General features: G+C 36.0%; 1 pseudogene; it reads left to right on the top strand.

Annotated features, from left to right (window-relative positions):
- The first annotated feature begins 2932 nt into the window (after positions 1–2932).
- On the top strand, positions 2933–24106 carry LOC149206225 (C4-beta,C20-epoxidase-like; annotated as a pseudogene).
- Positions 24107–25858: the final 1752 nt, after the last annotated feature.

Raw genomic sequence — 25858 nt, 5'->3', positions numbered from 1 at the left:
TCATGCGCATATAGTGCATGGGATTTGGAAATTTTCATTGTTCCCATCTTAATGAGCTTATCCTGCTCATGTATTAGGGACTCAACAAAAGTAGTGAGTATGGGAATCTTCAAGGTTTCTCCTATTGGAAGCTTGAATGTGTTAAAAGTGGAGACATATATAGCATAATCTAGACCCAATTTTAACAATATGACAATAACTAATGGGATTTATTTCTTGGATTTGTTGACTCAACATTCTTTCAACTAGAGTAACAAGGCCTTGAACCCCGTGAAAAAGTTTTGAATTCTTTTGAAATTGTTTGAATCTAATGAGTTGAGCTCACTTTCACTGGTGTGACCCCACATATCATCCCTCTTTTGAAAGAGTGTCTCCAAAGTGGTCCAAACATGATTTTGGCATGGTGCATGCTTTGACAAGAAATAATAATTGTGGAGAAATTGAGAAGCAGAGGAGACCAAAGGTCTCATCCATGTGGCTGAAATTTTTGGATTTTTAAACCACAAAATTAGTTTTAATATATGTTTACATGACTATCCAGTGCACGCCTCTACTTTTGAAGTGAGGTAGAATCTTCCGCTTCCACTCGAAATAGTTATATTGTGTGATAATTGTGGTAGGTAGAAAGTCCATTATTTTTTATAGCTCCAATATTCAATATTGGAAAATAGATTGTTTACAACATTAACTACAAAGTGAATTTCATTTTCATATAATAACTAAATTTTCAACTTATACAATACACGAGTACCTAAAAATGATAGTGTTACATTATTATATTTTGTCACTTCATGAATGAATAAATGCCATTACGCATTATGAATGTATTGCCTAATAATATAAAATCTTACCACATATTTAAAAATAAAATAGTGCTTTATAAAACATAACCATTTCAAAAAAAGATCAGTGCAATTGTTATAATAATCTTTTAGTTTAATCAAGATTAATGTTGATACTTGGTTCTTGACAAATTTTAAACACCATATGGTAAGCTAATGATTGTTTAATTTCCTTTACATTTTATCCAAACACATCACATGGTAATCTAATGATTGGTTAATTACCTTTATATTATATCCATTGAATAAGAATAAAGTGATATCCAATGGATTTGATCTAAAATTAATGACCAATAATTGACTTGCTAAGTGATGATTATTATTTACCTTTAAAACATACTAGGTGGAAAAATAAATAATAACAACAAGTCTAATATGCAGTGTCCTTTTCCTCTTATGAAAAAAGTCAAAAGTAATTTAAAACTAAAAAGTAATTGAGAATTGAAGTTATTGATAGCAAAAATTATCCTTATTAGTTGCTCTTTTGTTCAGGCATGATACCGTTTTTAAAATCTTATTAACCCCAAACTGAGGATTTTATTAAAATTATAAAAATATAAAAATCTTATAGTTATTAACATTCCAACTTCCAAAAGGAATAATTATTGATTGGCATTCTTGGGGCTTGGGTTAGAAGAACAAAAACCAAGCAGAAGACTATCGATTATATCTTGGCCTCAATATACCTCATCAAAAGGGAATTAAGGAAATGAACATATTGGGTGATTCACTCTTGGTCATAAAACACATGAGCTCTATATCTTCAATCTTGAATAACAAGCTTAATCATATTCTTAAGAGAGCATTTGGCATGCTACCACTATTTGTGAAATTGCAATTTTTCCACATCCTAAGAGGACTAAATAAGGAATCAGATACTCAAGCCAATATGGATTTCCAAATGAAAGAAGGTTATAACATGGTCAATGGAATTGAAGGTTATTTACGCATCCCTTAAGCCTTTAAATGAAAAATTCTATTTGGATGATAAGATTCATCTACTCCAACAAGGATCTTGTCCAAAAGTCGAAAAATAAGGTTAGAAAGGATTTTATAATCCCTAAATTCTCTCCCTTCCTCCCGTCGATTGAATTCACCCTCCCTCATAGTTTTCTCCTCTCCCCCGCCTCCACATCACCCTCTGCTTCACCCCCCCTTCTGCCCTCCCTCTCCCGACCTCCCCTCTAGCCTCCTCATCACCCTCCACCTCCGCATCCACATCATCCTCCCCGCCTCAACATCATCCTCCCTCTCTATTTGTCCCCCCTCTCCCTTCCCATATGGCATCAGCTGAGTAGTATCCCACATCATCTCTCGACACCAGGACAAAATCCTCAGAAGGTAAGGCCACTTGGCATGGAGGAAATGTTAAGTATGGGCACGCAGCAAACCATTCCTCGTATTTGGGTCCGTATCATGAATAATAAAGCAACTTCAATGCTAATCCCCTTAGAGAGAGAGCCAAATTTACTTCCCCTGGTATGGATCAGATGGTTCGCTCGTGTGAAGGTCCATATGCTTAAGGTGAGTGATCGGAATTGGATACATAAAGAACTGTCTGGAAGACTATGACTTTATCAGGTTGGACAAACATCAAAGAATTCCAAAACAACGATCAGAAATACCTGGAACTAGTGGCAATGGTAGCCAGCATGGAACGGCAAGGACCTCGGTCAAAGTGCACTGACCAAGGCCCATGGAGACTGCGCGGGAGGTCAAAGTAGCCCTTGGGAGCCTTGGATCGGGAAAAGGAGGTGATTTTTTATGCGCAATTAGCGCCATCGCTGGGCAAAACAGGCCGAAATGGGGGAAGCTTGAGCACTCAGACGCATGGGGAGCTGGAGAACCGCGGGCAAAAAGGCAAAAAGTGCTAAAAGGACAAAGGCGGGACCCGCGCTCCGGAAACCGATGGTATTGATCGGGACACCCTCAAACAGTAAGCAATTTTGGAGAAATTGGAGCGATCCCACTCAACGACCAATGCGTGGCAAGTGGAGGTGAGAAAAAACTGCCATTGATCATGTTAAAGGCCGAGCAAGTCAACTGCGCGAAATGTGCGTATGGCGTTCGATCCGGGGGACCCAGATTAGATGGCTAAGATCGTGCCTGATGTGGGAAGCAGAATCGATGAAGGAATGAGCCACGATTTAGAAGGATTTGAATTCCGTTTGATCGCCACGGTGGAGGAAGAACTCATTCCACGATGTAACCGAAGAAACGAACTGAAAAAGTAGGTTGGCACCGTTTAGAGGAGGACATGTGGCCACTCCCTTAGCGCTGATGATGACGCCGAATAGGGAACTCCAAGTGCAGCTGCAAAAGGTGAATCGACAGAGGCGGAAGAGGAACCAAACAGTCTTGGAACGAATGGCTTCAAAGCCATGAATAGAGACATAATACACAGATACGGGAAAGTGGAATAGTGAACCCCGATAGGAGGACTGAACATAGGAAGATAGAAGACAGAGAATAGAAGAAGATAGTGAAGTAAAAGCAACAGAAGACAGAGGGCCGAGCTGACCAAAGGCAACATCGAGCACCAGAAGAGCGTGAAAGATTCAAGCCATCCTAGAGAGGATCTGTCTAGACTGAGCACCACATTGGGCTCTTTCAACTGTAGACTAGAAGGTCACAAAGTTGGTAGGAAGAAGAAGTCTGTGTACTCAAGTGGCTTTGGGAATCCAAGAACCACCCTGCCAAGCACAACCTGCTTCCGAAGAACTCACATTGAGTCCCTGCATTGTAATTATTTGCTTAAAGACACAATAAAATAAGGCCACCACTGAGAGCTGGACCGGAGATGTAGCCCTGGAGAATAGGGTGAACTCCTTATTAACTTCTTGTGTTTTGTGTCTGCTTACTATATTTCTCTGTTGTATTTCCATTTAAATGTCTGTGTATTGACAATCTGATCGATCCGATGCTTAAATAACACAGAACGCACACCAGCACATGAGCCTGTAATAACTTTTTTCAATGAATCTTGAACTGCGGCCACTCATAGGGTGATTATCAGATCAAGTGGTATTAGAGCTTTAGGTTGTAAGGTTAGACAAGCTTGTGTTGGCTTAGCTATTGACTACTCACTAGATCAAAGCTCAAATTAGGAGAAGGAGAGTTGGTGGAAACTAATCCTGAAATTGGGAGAGTCTATCCTCGGAAGACAATGTTAGAGGAAGGTTCTGTGGGGCCAGACCCTCAATTCATAGAAAGTTTCCCAGCTATAAAGTCTATTGTAGAAGAAATGTATAAGGACTTTAGAAAGCATAACGTTGAAGATTCATCAGGTTCTAAACAAGATAAAGAAGAAGATGAGTCTCACTTCCATGACCACTCAAAAGGAAAAGGGAAAGAGGAAAGCTTTCTCACACCTCCTAATAGCCATGTGCATAATAAGAAAGCATCTTTGATCAAGCTAGATGTTAAGTTTGATTTGCCTATATATGATGGAGAACTAAATGCTGAGAAGTTGGACAATTGGATTAGACAAATTGATGTGTATTGCAGGGTACAGAACATAGACTCAGGGAAGAGTAAGATTCAGCTAGCAAGCCTATGCCTAGGAGGCACTGCCTTGGTTTGGTGGGAAGGCAGAACCGAAGCTGATATGAAAAGACATGGTAAGACCATCTCTGTCTGGAGTGAATTTGGTTTTGCAATCAAAAGTAGTTCTATCCATTGGCCTACATGCAACAAGCCATGATGAGTTGGCAAACTCTTCGACATTTGAAAGGGCAAAGTGTGAAAGGGTATACTCAAGAATTCAGAAAGAGAGCATTGATGTTGGGTATCTCATTAGACTCACCAGAGACTCTTTTGAAGTACATTGGTGATCTACACAACAACATGAGGCATATCATCCTCATGTTTTATCCCACTAGTATAGATGAGGTATCTGTACAAGCTACTCATCTAGAAGCTAGAGGAAAGAATGGAAATCCAGAAGTTGGGGGACCATCCCAGCCCACTGTAAGAAAGAGCAAGGAGAAGAAAAAGTAGAAGTGGAAAGCAAGGAAGACTAACACTGCACAGAAAAGCAAAGCTTCATGCACTCACTGTAAAAAGGAGGGGCATGATAATGAGCATTGTTGGATTCTGCATCCGGAGCTGAGACCTAAGAAGTCTGAGGGCAAGAAGAAGAAGACTATTGCAGCTATTCAGAAAGATTTGGGGTCAGAATCAAGAGATGAAACAATTATTGTAGCCACAGGTATAAAAGGTAAGAATTCTGAAGCATTTACTAGTAATTCTACTCAAACTGTTGTTGATGAAGAAAATGAGAGAAAAAGACATGAGCTTTTCCATCTTCGATTTATTTCCAAAAATCAAAAGATTGATACTTTGTTTGATAGTGTATCACAAGTAAATTTTATTTTTGAAGCAATTGTAAAGAAATTGGGATTAGCAACTATACCTCACAAGAAACCATACCCATTAGGATGGTTGAATGATAAAGCACAACTACAAGTGACTAGACAGTGCAAACTCAAGTTTTCTTTTGGGTCAACGTTTGTAGATGAGGTTGAGTTAGACATAATTGCTTTCGATATATGTGGAATTGCTTTAGGAAGTCCTTACTTGTATGATAGAAAGGCTATTTTCTATAGAGCTGAGAACAAGTATCTGCTTGTTAAAGATGGAATCGAATACTTTGTAAGAGCTCATAAGCTCAAGAATAATTATACTCTCATAAACTCAGGGCAGATGAAAGGAATAATAAATTCATGCAAACAATTCTTACTGATGGTTGTAAAGGAAAAGAAACATGATAAAACCAATGTATTTGAGGGGTGTAATGCTGAACAACAGGCTGATATAGAAAAGGTTGTTTCAGAGTATTATGTCTTGTTTCAAGAACCTAAAGGTTTGCCACCCAAAAAGGGAATAGTACATGATATTATTTTGCCAGAAGATTTTCCATTGCCTAACATTGGAATGTACAGGTTTTTTGCTTTAGAGAATGCTTAAATCAAGAAGCAGGTGCAGGAGTTGCTCGAGAAAGGGTTCATCAGGCCTAACACATCACCATGTGGGTCACCAATCGTTTTGGTGAGAAAGAAAGATGGCTCATGGAGAATGTGCATTGACTACCGAGCACTGAATAAGATAACAATAAAAAAACTTTATCCCCTTCCTGGCATAGATGATCTTTTAGATCAATTGAAGGAAGTTGTTTATTTCACCAAGCTGGATTTGTATAGTGCATACCATCAAGTCAGAGTTGTAGAGCAAGATGCATGGAAGACTACTTTCAAAACAAAGCAGGGATTGTATGAATGGTTGGTTATGCCTTTTGGCTTAACTAATGCTCCTGCTACTTTCATGACATTAATGAATGATGTACTCAGACCTTTTCTTGATGATTTTGTTATTGTGTATCTAGATAACATTCTAATTTTTAGTAAAACGTGGGAAGAACATTTAAAGCATGTTAACCAGACACTAGATGTTTTGAAAAGAGAAAAACTTTATGTTAAACTCTCAAAATGTGAATTTGGCAAAACATCTCTAAACTACTTGGGTCATATAGTGAGGGGGGGTGAATTGAAAATAGATCCCTCTAAAGTGGCAGTCATTGTGAACTGGCCTAAACCTAGGTCTGCTACAGAAGTGAGAAGCTTCTTAGGAGCAACACAATATTAGAGGACATTCATTTCTAACTTTTCCTCAATTGCAGCTCCCTTAAATGCTTTAACAGGATTGAATAAGGTCTTTCAGTGGGGAGGAAAATATCAAAAAGCCTTCGACACCTTGAAAGAAAAGATTAGTACAACACCTGTACTAGCACTACCAGATCTACAAAGACCATTTGAGATCCAAACTGATGCCAGTGACTATGCCATGGCAGCAGTGTTGACATAGCATCGTAAACCCATATGTTATCATTCTGAGACTTTTAATCCTGCAGTAGTTAACTATCCTACATATGATAAAGAATTGTATGCATTAGTTCAGAGTGTGAAAATGTGGAAACATTACTTAATGGGCAAAGAGACAGTAATACATACTGATCATCAACCACTTCAATATCTACACTCCCAAACTAAGTTGCAGCAATCAAGACATTACAGATGGATGGGTTTTCTACAACAGTTTCATTTAGTCATCAGATATAAAAAGGGCATACATAACAAGGTTACGGACATGTTATCTAGACCCATTATAAATGCATCTACCATACCTAAGCATAATTCTGTACTACATGAAACCTACATTGAACAATATGCTCAGGATATGGACTTTAAAGATGTATATGCAACTTTGAGTCAAGGCAAAAGAGTAGAAGAATTGGACTATCATATGAAGGACCGACTCTTATATCATTGTGGGAAACTTTACATTCCACAAACTGAGAGGATAAATATAATTAGGGAAGCACACACTTCTCTAATATCAGGTCACTTCGGGGTAAGTAAAACAGTTGCACAGCTGCAAATATTTTGCTATTGGTCGAAAATGAACGAGACAGTTTCTAGATATGTAAGAGGGTGTGCTATATGTGCTAAAAGTAAGCCCAGAAACAGAAAACTAGGCTTGTACACTCCACTGCCAGTTCCTTCTCACCCTTGGGAGAGTGTTTCCATGGATTTTGTTGGAGAACTGCCTAAATCTAGGAAAGGTCATGATTATCTATATGTTATTCTGGATAGGTTCAGCAAAATGTGTATTTTGATACCTTGTAATAAACAACTTACAGTTGAACAGACTGCAAGATTGTTCTTTGAACATGTATTGGTTCATTTTGGATTACCCACTTCCATTGTATCTGATCAAAACACCCAAATTTTGGGGAAGTTTTGGTCGAGTCTGTAGGAACTGATGGACACCAAACTAAAGAAAAGCACAACTTTTCATCCACAAACAGATGGCCAGACAGAAGTAGTAAACAGGACAGTGATCCAGTTGCTGAGAGGATATTGCAGCAAACATCCTAAGCTTTGGGATGAACACTTGTGTTATGTGTAGCATGCTTACAACAGAGTAAAGAATTCTTCTACACAGAGATCTCCTTTTGAGACCTATTTTGGTTTCACACCAAGGTATTCTTTGGATTTTGTCTTTGGTAAAGATACCATGGTTTATGGACACAATGATGTGGACAAGGCAGCCAGGTTCGTTGAACAGATCCAAGAGATCCACCAGGCAGTACAGGAACAGCTGGAAAAGAGCCAAGCCAAGTATAAGGCTAGGCATGACAAGCATCGGATGGAGCATAGTTTTCAAGTTGGAGACCAGGTCTGGCTATATATCAACAACGACATGATGCAAAGTGAAGGTAAAAAGCTAAAGCCTATTAGGTATGGACCCTTTAGGATACTTGAAAAGATTGGTGAAAATGCCATTCGCCTTGATCTACCAGCTTACATGCACATCTACTCAGTCATAAATGCAGATTGCTTGAGATTGTTTGAACCTTCAATGATTCAGGACCCTGAAGAGCAAAGTCAATTGCCTTCTATTGATGACCTGCTACCTGAATATCTCAATGAGTTGCAGGAAGACACAGTGCTGGATACGAAGGTAAGGACGACGCACAGGGGAAATATGGAATACCTCAGGATTGGGCTAAAAGGTTCGAAGCCAAGCAGTGCAAAGTGGATTGATATTGGACAGGTGAGAAAACAATACCCTCACTTAGTCGATGCTTGAAAACCAACTTTTGGTGGTCCAAAAGGCTTTTCAGTGGGAACGCTGTGATCCGAATTGGATCCGGAACGCTGTGATCCGAATTGGATCCATAAAGAACTGTTGGGAAGACCATGATTGTATCAGGTTGGACAAACATCAAAGAATTCCAAAACAGCGATCAAAAACACCGAAAACCAGTGGCAATGGCAGCCAACGTGGAACAGCGAGGACCTCCATCAAAGCCCGCTGACCGAGGCCCATGGAGACTGCGCGGGAGGTCAAAATAGCCCTTGGGGGCCCTGGATCTGGAAAAGGAGGTGATTTTTGATGCGCGATTAGCGCCTAATCGCGCATCGCTAGGCGAAACAGGCAGAAATGGGGGAAGCCCGAGCACTCAGACACATGGCGAGTCAGAGAACCGTGGGCGAAAAGGCAAAAAGTGCTAAAAGGACAAAGGCAGGACCCGCGCTCCGAAAACCGGTAGTATTTATTGGGACGCCCTCAAATGGTAAGTAGTTTTGGAGAAATTGGAACAATCCCACTCAATGATCAATGCATGGCAAGCGGAGGTGAGAGAAAACCGCCATTGATTGCGCGTTAAAGGCCGAGCATGTCAACCGCACAAAACGTGCTTATGGCGTTGGATCTGGGGGACCGAGATCGGACAACTGAGATCATGCCCGATGGGGGGAGTGGAATCGACGAAGGAATGAGCCGCAATTTAGAAGGATTTGAAGTTCGTTTGATCGCCACAGTGGAGGAAGAACTCATTCCATGATGTAATCAAAGAAACGAACCAACGAAGCAGGCTGGCACCGTTTAGAGGAGGACATGTGGCCACTCCCTGAGCGTTGATGATGATGTCGAACAGGGAACTCCAAGCGTAGCTGTAGAAGGTGAATCGACGAAGGTGGAAGAGGAACCGAACAGTCTTGGAACAAATGGCTTCAAAGCCATGAATGGAGATAGAATACACAGAGACAGGAAAGTGGAACAGTGAACCTCGAGAGGAAGACTGAACACAGAAAGACAGAAGACAGAGAACAGAAGAAGACAGTGAAGCAAAAGCAACAGAAGACAAAGGGCCGAGCTAATCAAATGCAACATTGAGCACCGAAAGAGCTTGAAAGATTCAAGTCATCCCAGAGAGGATCTATACGGACTGAGCACCACATTGGGCTCTTTCCACCGTAGACCAGAAGGTCACAGAGCTGGTAGAAAGAAGAAATATGTGTACTCAAGTGGCTTTGGGAATCCAACAACCACCCTGCCAAGCAAAACCTGCTTCAGGAGAACTTACATTAAGTCCCTACATTGTAATTCTTTGCTTAAAGACATAATAAAATAAGGCCACCACTGAGAGCTGGACTAGAGATGTAGCCTTGGAGAATACGGTGAACTCCTTATTAACTTCTTGTGTTTTGTGTCTGCTTACTGTATTTCTCTACTATCTTTCCATTTAAATGTTTGTGTATTGGAAATCTAATCGATCCGTTGCTTAAATAACACAAAACACACACCAGCACATGAGTCTGTAATACCTTTCTCCAATAAATGTTTATCTACGGTCACTCATAGGGTGATTATCGGATCGGTGAAGACCGTTTCAAATACCGAAGAAATCATGGAAGCAAAGTGGGATCCTATAGGTAAGCTTGTCATATTTCAAAGATACACGAGGTTTCTATTCGGACATCTTTATAAATTGTTGATTAACTGTCCAAACCTCAACAATAAGAAGGTGTCTGACTCTGTCCAAAGGGTCGTATGTGATATGGTTCTTTGGAAGAGTTTGGGCTATCAGTGGATGATCTTGGTAGTTGGAGGAAGCTTATTCGCCCAGTCGGGTGAGGGTCTATTTCTCGTAACTCAGGCCGAGCTAGGAGAAAAGAATTGCAATGAATATAGAACTGAGCCCCACTATGAGAGGCCCTTCCACTTTTTGATCATTTGGGTTTTCGTTGGGTTTCCTGCCCCTTAGTGTCAATTGGCTCATGGGGAAAGGTCACAAAGTCTCAAAGCTAATTGTCTCTATGCGTCAATTATCTCTCGACACCAATTTTATTTCGTCGTCAAGGAAGGTGGCTCTTGGGTACGTTGCCAACCGCGCTTGGGAAATTTTCTTGGTCATTCCAAAATTAAGTGGGAAAAGTGTCCAACTCTAGCTTGTTCCACCCTCTCCCACCACCAATGGTTCTTGTGATAGGGAACATTCCGAATTGTGTGTGGATATGGAAGAACTTAAGAAGAGTCTTCAACATTAGAGAGGAGAGGCTTCCAAAATGTAGTAGTTGAATGTCGAGAGAGAAACACAATCTGGTAGCAAGAGGAAAAAGTAGATGCATTGAGAAGAAAGATCAAAGACCTTCAAATTCAATTGGTTATGTAGAACTACCAACCAGCAAAAGAAACCACTGACTTCGATCTCAACATTCCAGCTGACCCTGAGGATTAGTCTGTAAAATATGTCTATTTATTGTCGAATTTTAAATGTATTTTGTTATTATCGCAATTTTGTAATGCCTATACTAGTAATTATGTAGTTGCACAATCGCTTTTTGTAATTTTGAAAGAAAAATGGGCTTGGATAGTCAGTTTGCAGCTTATGAAGCCTATCAATGGCAATGTAGTTGAATTGTAAATCTCCTGTTGTTTTTTTGCTGCGACCTGGCATGGATCAATACATATGTAATACTCTTTCGTGTTAAAAAAACATTAGAACTAGTAAACAGATGGTGAAAATAAATGTAATTAAGAAATCCTTTACAAGTAGAAAATTTAAAATGAGAAGGCAATAAATAAAATAGAGAAAGAAAAAACAAAAAGAGTTATGACTAATGAAAATTCCAAAAACAAATTTCAATAACATTTTATGTAAAATAACATTACAATAAGAATTAAAAATATTACCATATTTTATTCATTGAATAAGAATAAAGTGATATCCAATGGATATGATTTAAAATTAATGAACCGATAATTGACTTGTTGACTGATGATTAATGTTTAATGTTTACCCTTAAAACATACTACGTGGAAAAAAAACAACAAGAAGGAGGCTAATATGCAATGTACTTTGCCTCTTATGGAAAATGTAAAAGGTAATTGACAATAAGGTATTGATAGCAAAAGTTATCCATATTAGTTGCTCTATTGTTAAGGCATGAAACACTTTTAAAATTTTATTAACTCCAAATAGATAATTTTATTAAAATTATAAACAAATATAAAAAGCCATGACACACTTTGTAAAATTTTATTAACTCCAAACAAATAATTTTATAAAAATTATAAACAAATATAAAAAGTTTATAGTTATTAACATTCTAGTAAACATATGGTAAAAATAAATTTAATTAAGAAATCCTTTACAACTAGAAAATTCAAAATGAGAAGGCAATAAACATAAACAGAAAAAACAAGCAAAAAGAGTTACGACTAATGAAAAAAGAATTTTTTTTTTTTTTGTACTTAAAATTTTTAATCTTGCTAATATTTTTTTCATAAAAAATGGCGAAGACCTATGATATAGAATTTTATTGTGCAGAGTTATAAGACTTACCAAAGATATATATATAATTTTTATATTTTATAATTCAATTTAAAACCACATAAAAATAATTAAAAAAAACTATTATTTTTTAATTTTTAATGATATAGAATTTTATTGTGCAGAGTTATAAGACTTACCAAAGATATATATATATATATATATATATTTTATATTTTATAATTCAATTTAAAACCACATAAAAATAATTAAAAAAAACTATTATTTTTTAATTTTTAAAATATTCAATTTAATATCTATTTTTTTAAGCAACCAACCAAAAAAACTTTAATAACTTTATAACTAATTAAAATCAATATTAAATCACATTATCCATGTAACAAAAATACGACTATTAAACAAATACATAATAGAATATACGTTTAGTGAAAAAGAGAGTCTATGTAACGTTCCGTCGGGAAAGAAACCTTATCCGAAAATAAAAATGATGTTTGCATTGGAAAAGTAGGCTTATTGTGAAGAAATACTAAACAAAGACGTAATGACGACTCTTCTGGCTCACAAATTCAACTTTGTGACAGGAATAAAGATTTACCAAAATTTTTATCACGTCTGTGAGAATATGCCCACACTCTAAACTTACGGTCGGCCAGGCCAGACCCGCAAATATACAAAGCTCAACAAACTCCTATTATATAACTACACCATACAAAAGAAATATTCGGGACTCTCTCGGAAACAATTGCAAGTGAAGGATTAGAGACCTGCTGCCAAAAACCACACCTGTGGCTTCTGCAATCCCAAATTCTCTCCCCTCATGTGGTGCCCCTGTAACAACTACTCATCAGCTTGATACCGATGAATATATTCCTGTCTTCGATCTCTCTCACATTCAGTTGGAGGAACTGGCAGGCGAGGGATTTGATGAAGACTATCAGAAAAACTTCTTGCACTCGGAATTCAAAAGATGTCATGAATATTGGGGGTGTTTTCGGCTTACCAATCATGGAATCCCATACCATCTTATCGAGAGAGTAGAAATCCTCTCTAGGGACATTTTTAAGCTCCCTGCGGAGGCTAAGAAGAAAAAGGTTTCCCTGGTTGTGATCAGCAGTTACGTCGACCTTTGCGTCCTTATTATGAGAGCATTGGCATTAGGACTGATTTTGAAGAGATAGAGGAGTTCAGTGATCTCTTGTGGCCTCACGGACCACCTTTGCCTTGGATTTAGGGTTTAGTCTTTAATGTTTTATTGTTCGTACCCAAAATTTAGGGTATTAGTATTTCTAATAGGTTTTAGGGTTCTTTCTGTTGAACTAGCTGGACATCATTTATCAACTGATATATATTTTAATAATGGCAGCGAAGTTATGCGAGAGTATTTCCAGAGGATGAAGGAGTTGTCGGACAGAATCCACAAGATTATTCTGGCCACTTTGGGAGTGAGCAATTGGAAGCTTTGGCTCCGTATGAATAAATACGAAGAACCCTGTGATGAAGCCTCCGGGTCGACTACTTTTCTGGCTCATACAAATGGAACTAACATTACCATACTATGCGAAGATGAGGGGGGTGATCTTCAAGTTTTAAATAATGTAGGAAACTGGTTGGAAGTGAAGCTATTGCTCAATTCATTCATCATCATTCGAGAGGATAAAGGAGTTGTCGGACAGAATCCACAAGATTATTCTGGCCACTTTGGGAGTGAGCAATTATTACGCTTCACACTTCCACTGGAAGCTTTGGCTCCGTATGAATAAATACGAAGAACCCTGTGATGAAGCCTCCGGGTCGACTACTTTTCTGGCTCATACAAATGGAACTAACATTACCATACTATGCGAAGATGAGGTGGGTGATATTCAAGTTTTAAATAATGTTGGAAACTTGTTGGAAGTAAAGCTATTGCTCAATTTCATTGCTCAATTCATTCATCATCATCCTGGGAGATCCCTTGTTAGAAAAATAAAGACAGCACATTATGCCAAACACAAATCACTTTATGTTTATTCCTCGCAATGGTTACAAATATATAGGACTTAGATCATAGACTTTCACGAATCTAGATCCTAAGAAAGTGGATCTATGACTTAGAAATGACACAACTACAACTCAGAGATAAGGAACACCAACTTCTAGATCGACTCTTTGTAACCACTAACGACAATTACACATGACATGGAAGTGTTAATTCCAACACACCCTCCCTTAATGCTTACATGGATAACATTAAGAACACATATTAAAACAATGATATGATATTTGACTGAGTGATATTTATGAGCACTCATATCCACTCTGGAATCTCGCAAACATTGCTCTTCCACCACCACATCTTTAAGCTGTTGTTTGACCTCCATTGAAAATGTAACCGCCTCTGACCATTGTTGATGAACTTTGAAAGATCAAGAATATTGACAACTCGGCTCGTGGGTGCTTCCACGATAAGAGGCATCAAGTAATGAACCATCCTATGGACCAAACCACCATTTGTCGAATATTTTGCTTCCAGTTATCCATGAGTTGCTAGGATGGTTGAAAAGTTGATCAAAAACCTTGACCTTACTAACACACAAGAATTAATGTTTCAGACATAGAGGCTTCCAGTTTAAGAACCACCAACCCTTTTTATAACAAATAAAAACACACAAGAATTGATGTTTCAGACACCAAAGCTTTCAATTTGAAAACAACCAACCCTTTTTAAACAAAATAAATTTTACATCTATAACCATTATATACTAATTTTTTCGTTGGCCCAACATTGACACAACCTAACTCGAAAATCAAATCCATCACCAATAAATGCATTCGTGTCCTGCACTTGAAGTTCATTTCCCTTTTTGCCTATCTTCCCCAATGGCATACACTGTAGCAATAATTCAGATTACATGATTAATTAATATATAAAATATCATGCTCATAAGCCCAACCATACTACTATGACATAAAAGTGTCAATGCAAATAATACGCTTTTTAGGGTTGTTCCATTCTCCTTAAATTCCTGGATGGCCCATGGCTATAGTTTTTATTATGGAATTTAATTTTATGGTGCATAGAATTTCTAATTTTGAGGAGCCACAACACTCCTGCCAATTTGGTTAGAACTCCCAAATTGACGCCTCCTCAATCTGGATTCAGGCTGATTCGCATTGGCAGGAAATAGGATGAAAGATGAACCGATGAAAACAATTACATCCATAATGTTCCCTTGAAGAATTGACCCCTGGATTGATGCCGAAACCTTTTTGTCTCGCTCTCAGAGACTAAGGATGATCACTGCAAAGTGGGAGCCCAAAAAACAACAACGTCACTCTTGGATCAACATCCAGTTAAGCACAACGATTTAGATTATATCAGATCTGAATGTCTAATGAGCAACTTTCGCATTTCAACACCATGGACTTGCATACTGAGATTCCAGAGAATAATGGTCAGCAAATTTTTCACATAAAAAAATCTCCCACTGTGCAATAATACCCCTTGGCTCAGCGGAATGGATCAAATGCTTAGAAACAGAAAATCACAGGGAAATCGTTATCTTGATTGTAGGTTCTCATCGCTGAGCTTATCTCGATTGCACATTTTTTGGGGGCTTGTCGACCTGGACAGCGGACTCTCTCCGTTTCCGTTGGCGTTAACGGATAAACCCATCCCACTCCGAATGTCGGAAAACTAATTGCAATCGGTAGCCTCTGCCGCATTGTGTCTTTTCACTGTAATTCACAGCCTGTATCCGTACTTTCTCCTCGGTTCTCCCACTGTTCGACCTGCTCCCGTCAGAATGCAATTAAAGCTTTCTATTCTCATTTGAAATTTGAATTTTGAACACCTGACGTGCCACATGAATACCTGGCAAGCTAGCCTTTTAGTAGTATGTTTCTTCCTTTTTGAGCGAGCCCTCTTTTTTGATCGTAGCTTTTTACAGGTTGAAGATGTTTTTGAGCGTAGCTTTTTACAGGTTGAAGATGTTTTGGATTTTATTGCAAAAAATTGGGCAGCTATTATGTATTAGGCACGTAGCTTTTTACAGGTTGAAGATGTTTTGGATTTTATTGCAGAAATTTGGGCAAACTCTTTCATTATAGCGCTTATTCATATCCCAAGAATACCCCAAGAATGTATATGGTGGAAGCATATTTGAGAAGTGGGTGTTTCCATTGTCGAGAGCTCTAGCTATTATGTATTAGGCATTCTCTAGACAATTTCAATACAAATATTATTCCCACCCTGTGGACCTACAAAGATGCGTGCAAGGGTTGAGGATCATCGCAAAAGTACTCAATGCATGAGTTGAGGGTCATCCCAAAAGTACTCAATAGAGTTTGAGGAAATCTGCATATACAACAAAGATTGGTTAGATGATGAAAAATAAAATATTATCATACGTTATAAAATTAAAATAAAATAATTATTAATTTAAGATATTAAATTAATAATTATTAATCTAGAATAATTATTAGAAGTACTCAATAGAGTTTGAGGAAATCTGCATATACAACAAAGATTGGTTAGATGATGCAAAATAAAATATTATCATACATTATAAAATTAAAATAAAATAATTATTAATTTAAAATATTAAATTAATAATTATTAATCTAGAATATTTAATTATTAAATGTAGACATTTAGAATTAGAATATTGTTGTAAAAAGATATGACTCTACAAATGTGTCTTATCTTAAGCTCTAATTTAGGAGAATTGTTAGTAAGTTGTTTGAACAATTTTTATTGTAAATGGACACTTGTTATTTTATAAATGATCCATAATTAAAGGTAGTTACGACATTGAGCTTATAAATAGCTCATTGCAAGAGTGTTTGGTTGTTAGGGTGTAAACTCTTGCAAAATTCCAGATGTAATTGTTTTTCTTATTATTAAAATTACGTGTCTGAGGACACTTCTGCCATTATTGCGGTATCAGAGCTCCAGTAATGCTGCAGCTGATGTGAGGAGGAAATTCCAGCTCTACAAGTTCTTGGAAAACTCCATTGAATTGATCAACAAATGATTGGTATGGAAATGGTCCAGTTTTTTGTTTAAAAGGAAAATAAATTTTATTATTGATTTTAGATTTTAAATATGAAAATCACTTTTTATTATTATAAAAATTTGCCTATGTATCTTGAATTTATGTTATCTGCTCCCCTTCAACATGTTGGTTGGCCATGATAAGTACATCCTCCACTGTCAGATCTAGCCCACTTTCAACCGTCGTATCTCCTGATTACCTTAGGCAATCCTCATTCTCAAACTGTTGTCTTTACTTTTTTTTTTAGCTCTCGGCCTAGCGATTCTGGTTCTTGAAACAAACCCAATTTGTTTTCTTTCCAGTTCCATCCCTGGATCTCACAACAACCGGAGTCCCTTCGTCCTTAGAAAACGTGAATTTCACCTGGTCCTCTAAGACAACAACATATTCTCTTTTGCCAAGCCCTCGGCTGGAAATATTTAGAAGCCATCTTGAAGTAAATTTTTTGCGACTTCATGTTCTGGGATAAAAAATGCATGCGATGTATGTGCATTCTCCAAGCAGCACAATGTATCATGTTTATTTTTGGGCTAATTTTCAATGCCACTTCGAGTTTTTGACACAACATCTTTAGGGTTTACAACAAGTCTTAGATCCACACGGGATAGCTCGTTTTTGCATGGATCCAATTTTTTTTTGGGTGAATTTCTTAGCAGATGTTAAGCCTCTAAAGCCATGGAAAAGGATGCTTGGAAGTAACATTATTCAAGATAAAGTAAACTCGGGTGGTTGCTGGCATTTGGAAATTTAATTACAATGATGGCGCTATTGAAATCTGATGATCCAAAGTGAAATTCGGTGTTGAGGGATGCCTCCATGATTCAGCGTGCAGTTTATTGAGATTTGATTCCTTTATTCCGTATGTGGGAGTTGATTCCACGAACAACAAGTGATTGTGTGGAACAATTACAATCTTAGCATAATTTTTTTTTTTACAGTTTCTTCCATCGGCGCTGTAGAAGTCTTGATTGGTGTTCTCAGGTCGCCACAAGAAGGCATCCATTACAGCGATGATTGTCTGAGAATTGCGTACTGGGTTGATTAGTTTTCAAATAAGTTTGACTTGTGATTGCAGAATAGTGTGGTAAGGATTGGTATCATTCAAATGTTGATGCCAGTTTATGATTACAGTAAACAAAGTCGATAACAGTTTCAGTTGAAAGTCAAAGCTTGATTTATTTTTAAATATTGTGTTTACCATATTATTCTGTCAAAAATTAGTCAGAGGGTATTGAAAATTAAAAATTTTGTAATTTTTTTGAGTAATAAGGAGATTCTATGTGTAAGTTTTTTTTGTAATGAAGAAATAAGGTGAGTTGAGTAATTTCTCAAAGAAGTGATTTTTATTTAAATTTGGGTTCATCACATTGTAATTCAAAGTAATTTTACTTTGACGGGGGTAACATTTTTTTACCAAAATTTGCAAGAGCATTATAAAAGTCAAATTTTGAAAGTTACCTTGTAAATATTTGAGAAAGTGACTAGAGTCAAGTACAAAGATCAGTCATTTTTCTCCTGTTTCAACGACTATACGAGGGTCAAGGCCAAGCCCTGATAGATTGTTTTTGCATAGTGTGTTGCATGTTGTGTTGCCCATCTTGATATTTTTTCTGAGCCTGATTCTTGGTGTGAAACTTCAACAATACAATGTCAAAGTTGATTAATTTGTTTTCTGATTCCAACAAAATTTAAGGCACAAAATCTTACAAAACATGGCAATGCCTCATCGAAAGCACTCTCATTTATAATGAAATTTGGCATGATATATGTGATGGTGATATTAAACCAAATAAACCCACAGATGCAGCTGCACTAGCAAAATGGGAAGTTAAGAATGCCAAAGCATTAGCTCTGATTAAATCTTCTGTTAATGATGAAATGTATGTCCATATAGCAAATGCTACAGATGCTTGGTCTGCTTTGCAATTTTTTAAAGATTTCTTTGATATTCAGCCTAATTCAAAGAAAGTTGATCTATAATTAAAATGGTTGCAACAAAAATTGACTGAAGGAGGTGATGTCCTTGAATACATCTCTAGACTTAAGAATATTAAGCAGGAAATCATTAATGTTGGTTTTCAAGCAGTAGATGATAGTTTTATGGTCACAATTTTAATTGTTGGACTTCTTCCTACACACATTTTTTGGAAACTCTACAAATAACTAGAAAATTGGAGAAGGTAAAGTTTGATGAGCTCTGTGAAATGTTGACCCAACATGATAAAACCTTTGGGAAGAAAAAGAATGTTGGTGAAGATGTCTTTTTCACAGAGGCCAGCACTAGTAAATCATCAACTGACAGTTCTAGAAGTAGAGGCAGAGGGAATTTCAATCAGAATCAAGCAGCACATAAAGTACAAAGTCGTGGTCGATGCCAAATCAAAGGAAACAACTTTAACATTGGCAACAATTCAGGAAGGAGTAATTTTCAAGGCAGAGGAAACACTCGAGAAAGAGTCTATTTTCAAGGCAGAGGCTATTTTCAAGGAAGAGGAAATAATCAAGGTAGAGGACAAACTCAAAACAGAAGTCGAAGTAGAGGCAAAGGACAGTCTCCAAGAAGAGGAAGAGAATTAAGTCAACTTGTGTGTCAAAGATGTAACAAAGTTGGACATTATGCTGAAGATTGTTGAACTTCTATTGATAAAATCCCCAAGTTTCATCAGCACTCAGCACAATATGCAAATGATCAAGATGATGATAGTTCATAATATGTCTTTACTTCTTCGCCGGAATTACAACTTTCCTCCCATCTTAAAAGTGATTATGAAGATGCTTGGATCTTGGATTCAGGGGCAACTTAGCACATGACTTGTCGACATGACTTCTTTTGGAATTTTCAAGATTTCCAACTTAATTCCATCTTTCTTGTAGATGATACGAAACATACTCCCTATGGAAAAGGTGTAGTTAAAGTTTCTCTCCCTCGCATTGGAGAAAAAAATGATTTCAAGTGTATGGTATGTACCAACCTTTAAGAAAAAATTGTTATCTTTAGTCACGATTCGACAAGTAGGGCATCAGGTAATTATGGAAGATGGCTTAGTTAAGATTAATTCAGTCAAGCAGAGTTTGCAAATTATGATGACAGGTTATGAAGATGGGAAATTGTTAAGGATGAAAGGGACAGTTATTCCAAGGCATTCTGACTTTGTAGGGGCAATGACTACAAGAATTTCACCTATAAGATTGTGGCATGTAAGGTATGAACATTTAAATTTTGATAGTCTTTCTCAATTGCAAAAACAAGGGATGGTTAAGGGACTTCCAACTTTCAAAAAGGAAAATGCAAAATGTGAAGCTTGCATTTATGGAAAACAAAGTAGAAAAAGTTTTCCAACAAGTTTATGTCGTGCAAACAGGCTACTGCAACTAGTTCACAGTGAGGTTTTTGGACCACTACAAACTTCATTCAATGGCTGCAAATATTTCGTACTATTTATTGATGATTTCAGTAGAATGACTTGGGTTTATTTCTTGAAGCAAAAGTTAGAAGAATTTGAAAAGTTTAAAATTTTTTCCCAGCTTGTTGAAAATGAAGTCAAAGAAAAGATAGGTTCTCTCAAGGCAGATAATGGGGGGGAATTCACTTCAAATGAATTCAAAACTTATTGCAGCGATAATGGCATAAGAAGACATCTTACAAATGTTTACACTCCACAACAAAATGGAGTAGTAGAAAGAATGAATCACACCTTGTTAGGAATGGTGAGATCTATGTTAACTTTCAAAAAGTTAAGTCCAACATATTGGGCAGAAGCAATTCATATAATTGTCTACTTAAGAAACAAATCTCCAACTGCTTCTTTAGATGGAATCACACCTTATGAAGCTTTGTTTGGTTTCAAACCTTGAGTTAAACCTCTTAGGGTTTTTGGATCAGTATGTTATGCCTTAGTTCCCAAAGAAAAAATAACTAAGCTTGACTCAAGAAGTTTGAAATGCACAATGATTGGATATTCTGATGAGAAGAAAGGGTACTGTATTTTGGCCAATGGAAAATTTATTGTGAGCAGGGATGTAATTTTTTATGAAACAAAGAGTAAGAGTGCTGAAGAAATAGAAAGTCTTCTTCAAAAGTTGGAAACTAAAGGCAGTCAAAGAAAAGGAAATATGCAAATTCAACCAAATTGACCAAATTGGTATGAACTTGATTTTCCTTCATTTGAAGATGATTCATCGAGTCCATCTACTTCAACAACACCAGCTAGATCTTCTAGAAGTTCATCCACATCTCCAAGCAGCAAGAGTTCTTTAGACAGTGATTCTCCACCTCCAAAATCTTCAACTGATCGACGAACATCAGTTTACATTAATCCTCTTTACAATGATGGTGAATTTTCAGAATCTCAAACAAGTGAGCATCAACTACCAAAATGGGCAGTTCAGCTTTTGACAAGTGAGCATCAACTTTTGAAAGATGTAAGGCCTCATGAGCAGAATAAAACAGGAACAAGCAAGTCACACAGAAGTGAAGGAAATTTTGCCTTGCTAGCAAATGATTTTACTAAACCTTTCACATATAAAGAAGAAGTAAAACATAAAGAATGGCAACATGCTATGATTGAATAATATCGAGCAGTAATTGATAACAACACTTGGAAACTTGTTGACTGCACTCAAAATGTTAAACCCATCGGATGGAAATGGGTTTACAGAATTAAGTACAACTAAAATGGAGCACTTGAAAATTATAAAGCAAGACTAGTTGCTAAAGGTCTTATGCAGTAGGAAGGTATTGATTATGAAGAAACTTTTGCTCCTACAACTAAATGGAACACCATTCGATTAACACTTGCATTGACCACTCAGAAATGATGGAAAGTTCATCAAATGGATGCAAAAAGTTCTTTTCTCAACGGGGATTTACACGAAGAAGTATATATGACACAACCACCAGGTTTTGAAATTCAAGGGCAAGAACATAAAGTCTACAAATTGATGAAGGCTTTATATGGGTTAAAACAAGCTCCTTGAGCTTGGTATGCAAAAATGGATGAATACCTTAGGAAAGTTGGTTTTCAACGAAGTGAATCTGATGATACTTTGTATGTGCGACAACAAGATAAATATCTGGTGATTCTTGTTATGTGTGTAGATGATTTTATTATTACTAGAAATAATGATGATCATATTGCACAGGTGAAAATGGAGTTACATGCAAGTTTTAAGATGACAGATTTGGGATTACTTCACTACTATCTTGGATTTGAACTATTCCAACGTCCACATCATATTTTCATTTCTCAGAGTAAGTATGCAGCAAAGGTTCTTAAGCGATTTGGAATGCAGGATTGCAAGCCTGTTCTTACCCCCATGGAGAAAAACTTGAAACTTTTAAAATTTTAAGGGGGGAAATGGTGGACAACACTAATTATAGATAGTTGATTGGCAGCTTGATTTATTTGACAAACACTCACCCTGATCTATCTTATGCAATTAATATTCTTTCACGTTTTATGCAGGAACCACGAGACAGTCACTGGAATGTATCCAAAAGAGTTCTTCGATATATCCAATGAACAAAAGATTTTGGTCTTCTTTACAGAAAGACTAAAAACTTTGTACTTCGTGGATTTTCAGATGCTGACTTTGTTGGAAGTATTGATGATCGAGCATCAACATCAGGTTATTTAATAAGCATGGGGTCAACAACAGTGTCTTGGAGTTGTAAGAAACAAGCTATAGTGACCACCTCTTCAGTAGAAGCAGAGTACATTTCAGCATGGGAAGCAGCATGTGAAATTGTTTGGTTGTGCAGAATTTTGCAGGACTTGGGCATTTCTTAGACAGAAGCTACGTCATTATTCATTGACAACTAGTCAGCCATTAAGCTTGCCAAGAACCCAGTTTTTCATTCAAAGACCAAGCATGTGGACACCAAGTATCATCATATCAGATCTCTCATTGCCAAGGATGTCCTCAAGCCAATTTATTGTCCTTTAGAAGATCACATCTCCGAAATTTTCTCGAAACCTCTTGGAAGAATAAAATTTACTAAGTTCAAGGATGAACTTGGTATCTCTTGTAATGTATCTTTGGATCATAGAGGGGAACATTAGATGATCCAAAATAAAATATTATCATAGGTTATAAAGTTAGAATAAAATAATTATTAATTGAAGATATTAAATTATTAATTATTAATCTAGAATATTTAATTATTAAATGTAGATATTTAGAATTAGAATATTGTTGTAAAAAGATATGACTCTACAAATGTGTCGTATTTTAGGCTCTAATTTAGGAGAATTGTTAGTAAGTTGTTTGAATATCTTTTATTGTAAATGAGCACTTGCTATTTTATAAGTGATCCATAATTAGAGGTAGTTAGGACATTGAGCTTATAAATAGCTCATTGCAAGAGTGTTTGGTTGTTCGGGTATAAACTCTTGCAAAATTCTAGATGTAATTGCTTTTCTTATAATAAAATTACTTGTCTGAGGACACTTCTGCCATTAAGATTCCTCTCATGGCACCACCACGATCATCGCAAAAGTACTCAATATAGAGTCTCTGAGGAAATCTGCATATACAACCAGGAGTCCTCTCATGGTGGGACCGCTAATGGATTTCAGAGTTGCCACTGAACACGTGGGATGATGCAGCCGTGGCAAAATGTTTCATTCTCATGAAGGAGGTCAGGTTTGGTCTGTGTTAACAAGAACCATATGGAGTTGAAAAGTCTCAGGACGGTGGATGGCTGAATATTTAAGGGCGGCCCTGGAACCAACACACAGGCCACCACCGTGATGCTTGCATTTATAATTTTCTTACTAATTTTTTTATATATAACAAGGTTAACCATAACATTTTATTTTTATTGTTATCAAAATGTTATTTTTATTGTTATAAATTTTGATATGCATGCAGATATATGGGAATGAAGATTCTTGGAGGAAGATTATGGAAGAAGAGAAATTGACATTGCTTCATGTAATATTAATGTGGTTGTCTTATTTAAGCTTCTGGAAAGTTTGTTTGGTAGTAAGTTGAGTTGTAAAGTCAGTGACTATAAATATTGTGTATTGTAGCAACAAGCCTATACGAAAGTGTGTATTTTTGAAGATCTTATCGAGCAATCCTGAGATTGCATAACTTTATTCCACTGTGGGATGTTATTGCTCTCTGTAATCTTGAAGTTATGGAATTTTATTCTCTTTTCCATTTTTTCATGAATTTTTTCATAAATATGTTGAGGTTATCAAAATTTTACCATGGTGTTGTTGTTTTATACCAAAAGATTGTTAGTTTTAGTTTTCTGCATATTTAGAAAGGTTAGTGAAATTACATAAATATTATAAATTATTATATTAATTCATTATGAAATCTATTGTTTAAATTTTTAATAATTTGTTATTAAAATAATTTTAAATTTTCCTTTTAAAAGTTTTAAAAAATATTGTTATGACATATTAATTTTTTAAGAAAAGAAAAATATAATGTATATTTTTATATTATTTTTATGGTTAAAAAGAAATGTAAGTTTTTAAATAAAAGTAATAAAAAAGAGAAATCTAAATTTTCAATTCATTTTTAGCATGAGGTTAAATGTTATTTTAAAATTAGATGACTTTAATATATTATGGTAAGATAAAATTGTCTTTTCAGAATAAGATGGACCTAGTACTTAAGGCTTCTGTGTGGAATAACACATGGTTCCATTACTTAAATAAAGATAAAATTACTTTTTGGTTTTTGGGGTAAGATTTAAAATTACTTTTAACTAAAAGTTTGGCTTTCCAAAATGTAAATAAATAGAGTAAAATAAAATTGTTTTTTAATTTTGGAGTAAATAACATTTAGAATTACTTTTAATTGATTACAAATTTGGATTTTGAGAAGGTAAATAAATAATTTATTACTAGAAACATAAGAAAGCGTAAATATTTACTTCTCATAAATTAATATTATTTTTCATATATATATATATATATATATATATATATATATATATATATATATATATAATAATTAATTATAACTGTTTTTATTTTTAATTAATAAATTAAATAAATATTTTTATAAAACCTTAAATAATATATTTATGTATATAAATTGAAAACTATGTATAATATATTTATAAATAAAATTTTACAAGGTTGTCATTTTACTTCACCATTGCGAAGTGGTGAAGAGAGGTGTGTCAAGATGTGTGGATAGGTGTAAAATTTGATTCTTTAATTTAAAAAAGAGAATATTTTTAGTTAGATTGATATTTTTAAATAGATATGATATATTTAATATTTTTTAAAATCAATTTATATAAGTACATTTGGTGTAGAATAGACAATCATGGGGTGTACTCTTAAGACATTCCTTGTGTGATGTCCCTCATATGTGTAAATATTTATTTACTGCATTATTAAACAAACTGGAAAATTGATTAAGATTATATATAATTAGTTAATTTTGATTAAAATGCATGATTGAGAGATGTTAAAAGAAAGTGTATTACTGTGCTGGTGAAGACCAGATAGCTATCATTGTTTAAGACAAGAGATCTTGAGGAGAAACCCTATGAAGGGTGGCTCGAGGGGGGGTACAAAGAGGGAAGCAGCACTAGTCTAACGGTTGGGAGGTAAGACAGGATCAAGGATTAAGTTCAGTTCAGCAATCCAGATAAGTATAATCTGGGATCTTGAACACTTAATCAACGAATTCATTTATTGAATGACAGAATGAATATATGATTTCGATAACTTTATTAGCGATTGCATACAGATAATAGTATATGTGTGTGTGTGAAAGATTTCTAATGTGATACCTATAGATAAGGTAGGTAAGAAATTTAACTACTACTAAGTTTATTTTTCTTAAAAAAAGAGACAGAACATTCG

The sequence above is a fragment of the Pinus tabuliformis genome, chromosome 1_2, assembly GCF_031772625.1.
Source record: "Pinus tabuliformis cultivar Carrire ecotype Pingquan chromosome 1_2, CPIR1, whole genome shotgun sequence".
Lineage (NCBI taxonomy): Eukaryota > Viridiplantae > Streptophyta > Pinopsida > Pinales > Pinaceae > Pinus > Pinus tabuliformis.
The sequence above is the reverse complement of the archived record's forward strand: the minus strand, read 5'-3'. Positions and strand labels throughout refer to the sequence as shown.